At 36.2% G+C, this 11,937-nt stretch overlaps 1 long non-coding RNA gene across 1 annotated transcript; it reads left to right on the forward strand.

The window, feature by feature from the left end:
* Positions 1 to 482: 482 nt before the first annotated feature.
* Positions 483 to 11,717, forward strand: LOC308346189. The gene is made up of 3 exons (XR_013967147.1): positions 483 to 953; positions 1,770 to 1,920; positions 9,749 to 11,717. It is a non-coding gene; the product is annotated as an uncharacterized lncRNA (long non-coding RNA).
* Positions 11,718 to 11,937: the final 220 nt, after the last annotated feature.

Consider the following 11,937-nt stretch of genomic DNA (forward strand, 5'->3'; position numbering starts at 1 on the left):
ATTTTCAGCCAGTAGTCAGTTACAGCCTCTAAGATTATATGAAGTTTTCAAATACATGTTATCCAATTGATAATACATTGCCAGATTCTTATTCATCTGTACATTCCAGTTCCCTGCGAGTGACCATTCATATAATAAAGCTTAATGTTTGAATTATAGTAAATAAGTAAAGCAAGATACATTCTTTTTTAAAATTTGATTTAATTTTTTATTTTTTCGGTGTCATATTCTAATCTTTTTTTTTTTTTTGTATTTCAGTTTTTTTAGTCGTAATAAGGTCTTTTTTGCCCACATAGTTGATGACTCTGAAACGAGGAGAGAATTTGACCACTCAGTTTTCTGATACGTCTCTGTGGATTCTACCCAGTAGTATCACAAGGAAGCTGAAAATGGTGTTAGCTGCAGTTAGGACAAACAAAAATCATTCCAGGTAAAATAACCTTGTAAAGAAAAGTAATAGTGTGTTATAGAGGCCTTGGCTAGGTTCATGATGACAAAGGACCTTGTCTGAACATAATGATTTCAAAACATGAGCTTAAATGACACTCTGAAATCCAGTCAATGTGCCTCAGTTGACTTTTCATAGAACATTATTTTCAACAGATATTTTGGCTTATTGTGGAAACTTTGAATACTTAGAAATGGCAGGTGAAAATTGGCAGTATACATTGCCAATTCTTCAGACATCTTTTTTTAAGTTTTCATAAGATATTCTGAGCTCATTGTTTTTCCCTTCTTTTTAAACATGTATGCTGTTGAAAGCAAAAAAGGAAACTCATCCTTAGATCCCAGAAGGCACACACACATGCTGAAATGGAAGCAAAGACATGTAAAAGGGAGACGACCACCTCTTCGATGAAACAGAATGCTGAAATTAGAGATGTCTAAGTGATGTCCACGAAAGAGGGGAACTAATATTTGTGGAACATTTACTATAAAATGCAGTGAGTATGGTAAGTGTCCTTTCATGGACACCACTGGTGTTTGAAGACAATTTATTTTGGTTTTGTTTTTCTTCAGTTGTCTGCAGTGATCAGTGGGCATAGACCCTATCACATGGAGGGAGACAAACCATAAGAGACTCTTAATCTCACAAAACAAACTGAGGGTTGCTGGGGGAAGGGGGGTTATGGAGAGGGAGTTTGGGTTATGGACATTGGGGAGGGTATGTGATACAGTGAGAACTGTGAAGTGTGTAAGCCTGACAATTCACAGACCTGTACCCCTGGGGCAAGTAATACATTATATGTTAATAAAAATAATTAATAAAAAATGTGTCAGGATTACCAATTTTTTAAAAATGTTAGGGTGCAAGTTTTTAAGATTTATTATAGTTCCTTCCATGTAGTGTAATGTCTGTGATTAGAATCTATGCCTAACTGTTATCTAGCTCCGTATTCTTTTTTTTTAAGATTTTATTTATTTATTTGACAGACAGATCACAAGTAGGCAGAGAGACAGGCAGAGAGAGAGGAGGAAGCAGGCTCTCCTCAGAGCAGAGAACCCGATGTGTGGGGCTCGATCCCAGGACACCAGGATCATGACCTGAGCTGAAGGCAGAGGCTTTAACCCACAGAGCCACTCAGGTGCCCCTAGCTCTGTATTCTTAATGCAGAAGTGGTCAGGTTTTCCTAAATAGGAGCCAGTCAGAAATATGTTTATATGGACTTAATTTTATGAAGCTAGGTACCTTGGCATGATGTTTACAATGCGTTTTAGTCATTTTTGGTCAAAGAGTAGAAATAAGAAAATTCTGTTTGATTTTACAGGGGTGAGAGGATCTCTACTGCTTAATTGAGATGATGGAGGACCAATAAGAGAGCAGTATTTGAAATCCAGTTCCAAGGATATATTTGTTTTAGATGTGAATGTTGATTAGTGACTTCAGGTGTTAATGCAGCAAGTCCATCTATACCAAAAGTGAGTAGAATGTGAAGGGGAGAAGCTGGGTGTTGGCTGCAGTATACTGCATTCAACTTCTTAAATGATAGATGAGGAAACCTCAAGGGACTTTCCTTGTATTAAAAGTGATGTGCCGTTTGCCCCTAGTATCCTCTGTTGGCAGGATGCAGACCAAAAGAAATAGTCCCAATAGGTCTTCTGCATTCTGTGTCACCTCAGTTTTGCTCTGGAGGCCATGTTGCTAACATCATGTTTTTTTGCCTCTAATTTAGGAAGTTTTAATGTAGAATAGAATTGGTTAGTAGAAGACTGGACTGGATTAATTTTCTTTGGTGGGCAAAATAATTTAAAAATTAGGTGAGGTAGCCAAGATTCAATAAAAAGTCTCGAAGACCAGCCAGATATTTGATGATTATGAATCATTTATATTAGATTTACTGTTCACGTGGGTAACACAGTGACCCAGGGGGTGAGATGTTTGTATATCTGCAATCATTGGACTCTCTTGTTCCCATATTTTTAAGATTAATTTAATTAGACAAGCTATAGTACATCATCAGTTTCATATGTAGAGTTCAGTAATTCATCAGTTCCGTATAATACCCAGTGCTCATCACATCACATGCCCTCCTTAATGCCCAGCACCCAGTTACATCCCCCTACCCATGTCCCCTCCAGCAAACCCCAGTTTGTTTACTGTAGTTAATTTGAGCCTCTCTTGGTTTTTCTCCTTCTTTGATAAGTTCCAGTTCAGTTTCCCTCCCTTCCACTATGATCCTCTGCAGTTTTTCTTATATTCCACATGTGAGTGAAACCATTTGATAATTGTCTTTCTCAGATTGACTTATTTCGCTCAGCATAATACCCTCCAATTCCATCCATTTTGATGTAAATGGTAATATCTGTTCTTATATAAAATTTATTTATACCCCTAGTAACGTTTTTTTTCTATTTAAAAAAAAAGTTTTTATTTAAATGGTAGTTGGTTAACATATAGGACACTTCTATATAATACCTTGTACACTCATTAATCTTCCAAAACATTTAACCCAACACAGAAAGAAAGTTAAAAAGTACAGTTCCTGATAGGAATAATTTATTGTCTATTAGGAGATCTGTATCAGGAAGAGTAGTATGTGCTCTGTTCGTCCCATGATAATTTGGATTATATTATCTATCTCTTTGTTCTTTGTATTAGAAATGTTAGACCTCCTTCAGAATCCTAAACACCATGTATCAGTGGACTTGTTGGACTTTGTGTTTTATTTATTGGATTTTCCTTAATTTTATTTGACCATTGACATTGATTCTAACTTAACTCTAGAATATTTTGGTAGATGTTTTCAATGTAATCTAGATCCTTAATATATTCGAATATTTCATTTTTTTAATTTATTAGGTGACTTGCTTGTAGAAGCAGATTATAAATTATTATATTTAGTTCTAAGACAGCAAAGATCTTAATGTTATTCTATCACATTGCTGGGGTTTTACTGTCTTTTAAATTTTTTCCCATATTTTTACCTTTATTCTGTGTCAGTTGAATGGTATTGCTGCCATTTAACTTACCTTGTTACATGAAGATGATCATTTGTTTTCCTAAGCTAGAAGACTATGCATTAGTAGAGATGTACTGTATGCAGATATTCCTTTACAGAGTTGTAGTAGTTGTTGGGAAAGACCTTAACTGGGTTTGTGATGAGTTATGATAACTGAGCATGATGAAATGACGCTCAGCATGAGTACTCTGAAGTATAGCCTAAGAGTCAGTCCAAGTACTTGGGACACATAAAATCTGACCGTAAGTTCTTAGCCTGTAAATTTCACAAGGTATTTGGAGCAATATTGTGCAGGTTAGGGAATATAGAAGTGTAGGTTTTCCCAGAGATGTAAAGGGAAGTGACTTCTAAATTCCACTACTGCAGTTTCCTTTTATAGAATGTCTTCTATGTTTGTAACATTTGTATACCTGATCTTTTTTATTAGGGATTTCAAGTGAGCAATGATGTGGTAGATGTATTTTGCTGTTTTTTTTTTATATTACTATCATCATTCAGTTCAAACCTTATATCTGTTTCCCAAGAGCATGTCCCCAAACTATGAGGCAGCTCCAGTAAACATGAATACGAAATTTCTAGTTGTTGAGATACTGCTTTGGTTTGAAATGAGAGTTAGAAATGAGTTTGAAATGAGAGTTACACCTTAAGCAGAATGCTAAAGAAACATCAGATGGATTACTCTAATTCTCCTAATAAGTTACTACTTTCTGCATCTTTATCAAGTCCTAAATGGAGATGTAGAAGTTTTGACTGTGATTTAAGGAGATGAAGGTGACATTTTGTAGTTGTTAATACTGAGCCCAAGAGAGGAACTGATTTGCTAAGTACCATGCATTTTCTTTTGAATCAGGACCTTAATCTCCCATTATTCTTTGTTATTTATGTTTACTTGAGTGAGTAATGGACCTTTTGTTATCTGTGATTGGCATTCTATGATAGATCCCTCTGATTTGCTTATTTTAGTTATGAGGGAATTGAGTAATAATTAAACAGTTAATTGGGAAAAGCCTTTATAGAAATGTACTACGGATAGTTGAATATACCAGGATATAATTCTTTTTTTTAAAGATTTATTTATTTATTTATTTATTTGACAGAGAGAGAGATCACAAGTAGGCAGAGAGGCAGGCAGAGAGAGAAGAAGGGAAGCAGGCTCCCCGCCAAGCAGAGAGCCGGATGCGGGGCTCAATCCCAGGACCCTGGGATCATGACCGGAGCCGAAGGCAGAGGCTTAACCCACTCAGCCACCCAGGTGCCCCACCTGGATATAATTCTTAAATAGGTATCTTAATTTGTTAAGGAGTATGTGGTGTGTGTGTGTGTAAATAACACGGGTATTGATACTATGACGAGTGGTAGTTTATAGGGAAAAGCTTTTGAGGTTCAGAAAAATTACATTCCTTTTTTTTAAAGGAACAGGGAGGGTAAGTCTTTTCACAGGTATTTCTCTTAAGTCCTTGTTTCCCTGCCAGAAATTTTAGAATATTCATAACCTCATATTTTGTTTGGTTACTTCAGTGTTCTGATTGTGCCCGCAAATAACCACACTCTCATGGTGTCTGCCTATTGTCTGCCTTTGGCTCAAGTCATGATCCCAGGGTCCCAGGATCAAGCCCCTTGTCAGGCTTCCTGCTCAGCAGGGCGTCCACTTCTCTCTCTGCCTCCCCCCACCCTGCAGCATGTGCACACTTTCTCACTCACTCACTGTATCTCAAATAAATAAATAAAATCTTAAAAAAAATTAAAAAAGTGAATTACCAGGAGGGCTTGTGTAGTTTGAGTGAGGGATTCTGGATCAGCAGTAGGTCTAGGTCTGAGAAGCTGACAGATGCTGATTTTAGCACCACATGTAGAAAACAGTTGGATTTTCTTCAGAGAACAAATAGCCAGTATACATTTAAATTATGTACATCATTTGAAGAAGTAAATTTATTTTTTTAAAGATTTTATTTATTTATTTGACAGAGATCACAAGTAGAAAAGAGACGCAGACAGAGAAAGGAGGAAGCAGGCTCCATGCTAGGCAGAGAGCCTGATGTCCGACTCAATCCCAGGACCCTGGGATCATGACTGGAGCTGAAGGCAGAGGCTTTAATGCACTGAGCCACCCAGGTGCCCCAAATTTCTTTTTGATAATGAATTAACTATACAAATTTTCACCAAGTTCACGTTCGGTAAGATGATCAATAAACAAAAATCTAAAGAAAAAAAAAAGTAGATGTAATCTCAGTGAATTGTGTGATTTCCAGGACATGGTAATTTCTGTATAATAATTCTGCTTCTGGGACAAGGTTTATCTGGTTTGTGTTCTGTTAATCACACATCATAACTTGAATTACTTTGCATTTGGGTATTTTTTTAAGATTTTATTTTTAGGTAATCTCTACACCCAGTGTGAAGCTCAAACTTACAGTTATCCCCCAAATCAAGAGTTGCACACTCTAATGACTAAGACAGCCAGGTGCCCTTGTTTTGTTTTAAGCAGCCACTTGTGGATCATCTTAAGTAGGCCAGAAACTGGTAATACCAATGGATTTCTGGGTGTTGATGTTGGGATTGAGTCTGTTTTCTGGGGAAATTTCAACCACTGTGCTATAACTTGACTGTGAATACGCTGGTGGCTCTATATGGTTATTAAAATCTAGGGCTGTTTTCTAATGGTGCTTCTTAATGGGAATAGTGTTACAATGGACTACTTCCACTTAGAAACAATGAAAATTAGCCAAGGATTTCTCTAGGATACAAAGTCTGAAGAATATAGATGTAGGTCAAATCAGAGTCATTCCCCCATGCTGTAGGAAATAAGGAACCCACAATTGAAATGAGGGGACTTGTTTTCTGTGGCTTGGAGTAAGTAAAATAAATTACAGAGGATTTTTTAATATTGTAACTTATGATTTCTGAAAATAAATTATTGCAGTGAAACTGGTTTTCTTATTTTTGAAGAATGGCAGAACATTTTTCTTTTTTAGATTTTTTAAAAAATTTATTTGACAGAGAGAGAGGGATCACACAAGTAGGCAGAGAGGCAGGAAGAGAGAGAGAGAGGGGGAAGAAGGCTCCCCACTGAACAGAGAGCCCGATGGGGGTCTTGATCCCAGGACCTTGAGATCATGACTTGAGCCAAAGGCAGAGGCTTAACCCATTGAGCCACCCAGGCGCCCCGTGGCAGAACATTTTGCACATTGTATTTTTCTTACTTATGTTTTGTATAATGTATAATCTGCTTTGGTGAGCTTCTCTGGACAATGGCTTTGTATTCTAGATAGATGGGGTATTTTCTCCCTCTCTTTTTTTTCAGGCTTTTGTTTATTTATTCGTCAGAGACCTAGAGAGAGAGAATGAGCACAGAGCACAGGCAGAAGGAGAAGCAGAGTCCCTGCTAAGCAGGGAGCCCAGTGGGAGATTGGATCCCAGGACACTGGGATCATGAACTGAGCCAAAGGCAGACACTTAACTGACTTAGCCACCCAGGCATCCCAGATGGGGTGTTTTCTCAACTAAGTGACTCATGGCCTTAAATGTTATCAAAGTAACAATAGAAATACTCATTTCCTCTAAGATGGTGAAGTCACAATGGAGAAACAATGCATAAAAGCCCTGACTTACCAAACAATATTTGTATGTCTAAGGATACAATGTGGAAGATTCATAAAAATGGTTGCATGAAGGCATAGACTTAACCCTTCCCTTATAGGGAGAGCAAAACATTGATAATTGGAATCTTGTAGGACTTAGGAAAGGTAGCAATTTTTGTTATATTGATATTAACATAATAACATTAGTATTGGTGGAATCAATACATAAATGAGCAAATGGCACAAGAAATTTTCCTTATGTATAGACAAAACTTGGTTTCAGCTTAAAACTCAAATTTCTCATTCTTTATTATTTTTTCGAGTCATGAAACATGGACATATTATTGTGCACATTGCTGGGATCACAAAATTAAGTGATAATACCTTTTTTAAAAATTTTGTTCTATTTTTTTCAGTGTTCCGAGATTCATTGTATATGCACCACACCCAGTGATCTGTGCAGTATGTGCCCTCCTTAATACCTACACTAGGCTAACCCATCCTCCCAACCCCCTCCCTTCCAAAACCCTCAGTTTATTTCTCAGAAATCACAGTCTCTCATGGTTTATATCCCCTGCTGATTTCCCCCAAATCACTTTTCCTTTCTTTCTCCTAATGTCCTCCATGTTATTCCTTATGCTCCACAAATAAGTGAAACCCTAAGATACTTGATTTTCTCTGCTTGACTTACGTCACTCAGCATAATCTCCTCCAGTCCTATCCATGTTGATGCAAAAGTTGGGTATTCATCCTTTCTGATGGAGGTGTAATATTGCATTGTATATATGGACCATATCTTCTTTATCCATTCATCTGTTGAAGGGCATCTTGGCTCTTGGCATAGTTTGACCAGTGTGGCCATTGTGGTACATATGGCCCTTTTTTCACTATGTCTGTATCTTTGGGGTAAGTACCCAGTAGTGCAATTGCAGGGTCATAGGGAAGCTCTATTTTTAATTTTTTGAGGAATCTCCACACTGTTTTCCAAAGTGGCTGCACCAACTTGCATTCCCACCAACAGTGTAAGAGAGTTCCTCTTTCTCCACATCCTCTCCAACATTTTGTCATTTCCTGCCTTGTTAATTTTTTCTGTAGTAACTGGTGTAAGGTGGTATCTCAGTGTGGTTTTGATTTGAATTTCTCTGGCTAATGATGATGAACATTTTTTCATATGTCTACTAGCCATTTGTATGTCTTCATTAGTGAAGTGTCTGTTCATGGCTTCTAACCATTTTTTGACATGATTACCTCTTTTGGGTGTTTAGTTTGAGGAGTTCTTTATAGATCTTGGATATCAGACCTTCATCTGTAGTGTTATTTATGAATATCTTCTCCCATTCCTTGGGTTGCCTCCTGGTTTTGTTGACTGTTTCCTTTGCTGTGCAGAAGGTTTTGATCTAGTTGACTTCCCAAAAGTTCATTTTTGCTTTTGTTTCCTTTTCCTTTGGAGACATGTCTTGAAAGAAGTTGCTGTGGCTGATGTTGAAGTTCTCCTCTGTGTTCTCCTCTGGGATTTTGATAGAGTCCTGCCTCACGTGGAGGTCTTTTATCCATTTTGAGTTTGTTTCTGTGTATGATGTAAGAGAATGGTTGAGTTTCATTCTTCTATATATAGCTGTCCAATTTTTCCAGCACCATGTATTGAAGAGACTGTCTTTTTTCCACTAGATAATTTTTTCCTGCTTTCCTGAAGTTTATTTGACCATAGAGTTGTGGGTCCATTTATTATCTTAAAATCAACTTGCCTATTCTGTCATTTAGAGAGTGCCACATTTTAATTTGTGTCTTGGTGGAAATGTAAAATGATGTTCCTTAAAAAGTTATCTACTCTTATTGGATATTTCTTCCTGTTTCAGTACAACTCAAAGGAGAATAAATCTTGCAAGTTTAAATATTTTAAAAAGTCTGTGTTCTGTTGAACTTAGCCCTTTGTGCATATCTCTTATAAATCAAGAGAGCATTGTTTTTGAGGGTATATGACCTTTACTTGCAGTAGGTAATAAAGTAGTTGGGCACATAAAAACATGTAAAATGTGTCATCATTTAAGTTGACTAAATATATCAGTTATTTATTTTCTTGGTTTTTGTAATGTACATAAACATTTGTACAACTCTAAAAGACTTGGAATGGGGGAGCCTGGGTGGCTCAGTGGGTTAAAGCCTCTGCCTTCGGCTCAGGTCATGATCCCAGGGTCCTGGGATCGAGCCTCGCACCGGGCTCTCTGCTCAGCAGGGAGTCTGTTTCCTCCCTCCTCTCTCTGCCTGCCTCTCTGCCTACTTGTGATCTGTCTGTCAAATAAATAAATAAAAAAAAATCTTAAAAAAAAGACTTGGAATGATTGTATTCAAAATGACAAAAACATCTACAGATAATTCAAAGAAGAAAATATTGGCAAGTAAAATGAAATATCTGAAAATCACTCATAAACATCCTTTAGAAATCATCATATGATATATTTGTTTATCAATTTTACATAGACATATAAAGGTGATGCCAGCTAGGTTAGGAAGTGGCTATCATTCATGGATGTGAATGGAGGCTAAGAAACAAGGACAAGTATTTCATCCGGAAACTTAGAAAATTTATTGGACAGTAGATGCTGTATAAGTTCCATTAGATGGTTCTGGAGCTGCTTTTCTAGATTAGTTTTGTTGTTACTGTTGTCTTTTATCTGTATTAAAACTTCTAATTGATCCCCTTACTTCTAGCTTCAGATTCTCTAATTCATCTGTCTGCCAGAGCAGTCTTTTGGAAAGATAATGAGAAACCTCATCATGTTGCTTCAAAAATCTGCAGTTGACATGTTTCAAGAGTGATAGAAAAAAGCAATAATCAGAGAAGAGGACAAAGATTATATAAATTGATAATATTTAGATCATCTTTTGACTCTGTCAGAACTGGAAGTTCTACTTTCACTCCCTGAATAAGATGCCCCTGATAAGAATCTGGAGAAATTTTTGCAGCAAGAAACATTGTGATTAAAATCCAGAATGATAGAGGATAATGTGCAAACCTTTTTTCCATTAACACGGACAGGGAAGGATAGTCTGAGTGCCTCTACATTGATAAAATAGTAGTTTTCAAGTCATTCTGGGGTATCCTGTGCAATTTTACTTATGGACTGCTATGGAAGTCTAAATCTGATGTTGATTTAAGGGGTCACTGACCAGGACCTTCCTGTAGAGACAGTCTAGATCTTCTACTCTATTTCACGATCCAACATGATTAGCACAGCATCTCTCATTCCAAATTATCCCAAAAATGCAAGTGCGTGAAGGTGTCTGCTGATTGAAAATTATTTCAAGTGGATGACATTTAATAGTATTGGTCTAGTGTGGATGAATCTCAAGTACATTTATGCCAGCCTTCTAGGAAAATATGAAAAGAAGGGGAAAGACAACACATCATGAATTAATCTAGAAGCTTCATCAACTACAAATAATCACAGACAAATAAAGATGCATACAGTCCTGAAATTCATCTTGCCTTTCAAATACTTATATTTCATTGTTAGTCTTTGAATTTGGAAAAAAAATCTCAATATTTTGCTTTTTTATGGAGTATCAACTTGCCATCAAAATATTTACCAGTGAGAGCCTTGCATATGTGGCATTGATTGCATATGTGATAAACACAAGTGTTAGTTTTCTTTTTTCTTTTTTTTTCTTCCACTGCCTGCCATTTTACAAGAGCTAGGAACCTCATCTATTAACTATTTTACTGGACATATATAGCTTAAGAATTTATCTAAATACTTAACAAAAATTGTGATTGGGTAATGGTATTGAAATGGAAATACAAAGTACTCAGTAAATGATGAATATGCATGAACTATTCATTAGCTATTTGGTGGTGAAGAGAATGAAATTAATGTAATTAAATGTAATGAAATTAAATGTAATAATTTTTTATGTATTTTATTCTTTCTTTACTTAACCTTTTTGGGAATCTAATGCTGAAATGCAGAGGCCTACATTTATAAACAAATCTGTTGTTTTTAGGTACTTTTAAAAATGGTTGCTGTGATAATAGAGGCTTCCTAGGGAAGTTTATAAAAACATGTTTGGTAAAACTGCCTTCTGGAAAATATTTTAGAAAGAAATGGGCCATTTTATTAAGATGTACTAAATTCTATATTTATTGTTCGAGTGCTTATGTAAAGCAAAGAAGAAATGGGCATGGGAGTATTTACTATATTAATCAGGAAAAAATATAAGGCACTAGTTATTTATGTGCATTTTGAGACTGTTGTATATGAAATAACCAAATATAATTGCTTTGTGACCTTAAGGCATTGTGATTGCTAAGAAGGTGGTTGCTAACATATGTAAAAGAAATATTTTTTAATATCATGACTAAAGAAATAGAAGTTACCTCTGAATGATGGATATTTAATATTATATGATGGGATTGCTGTGGCTTTTTTGGGGGTTGGGGTAGGGATTGTTCTGTATGCAGTGTTTGTAAGTTTTTTTAAGGCTGCTATATACGGCTGTGGATGTTATACTCTAAATGCTCTTTATGTTAATACTTGTATGGTATGAGATTGAATTCTCATGATGGAATTGCTGCATAAGAGGCCAGTCTCTATGCATGTTTGATGGACTAGGATATAATGGCCTTTTTTATTTCTCTGTATATAATAGAAAAAAGTACTGTTAAAACATCCTTTTAAGCATGGTGATGGCTGACATTTGGTCATTTAAATTGTTCGAATGTAGTTTCGTTGGGTTACAGAGGAGTTTCTAGATTGCCTTGTTTGTTTTAAACAAATAAAAACAGAATTTAGAAGATAGGGAATAAGGAGTTTTTGAGGGCTATATGAGTATGCATATGTACAGAGATAGTTCTTGATCAGCCAGGCTTTACTCCATGTTCAGATGTTGGGAATCTTACA

The sequence above is a fragment of the Martes martes genome (genome assembly GCF_963455335.1).
Source record: "Martes martes genome assembly, chromosome: 7".
NCBI classification, from domain to species: Eukaryota; Metazoa; Chordata; class Mammalia; order Carnivora; family Mustelidae; genus Martes; species Martes martes.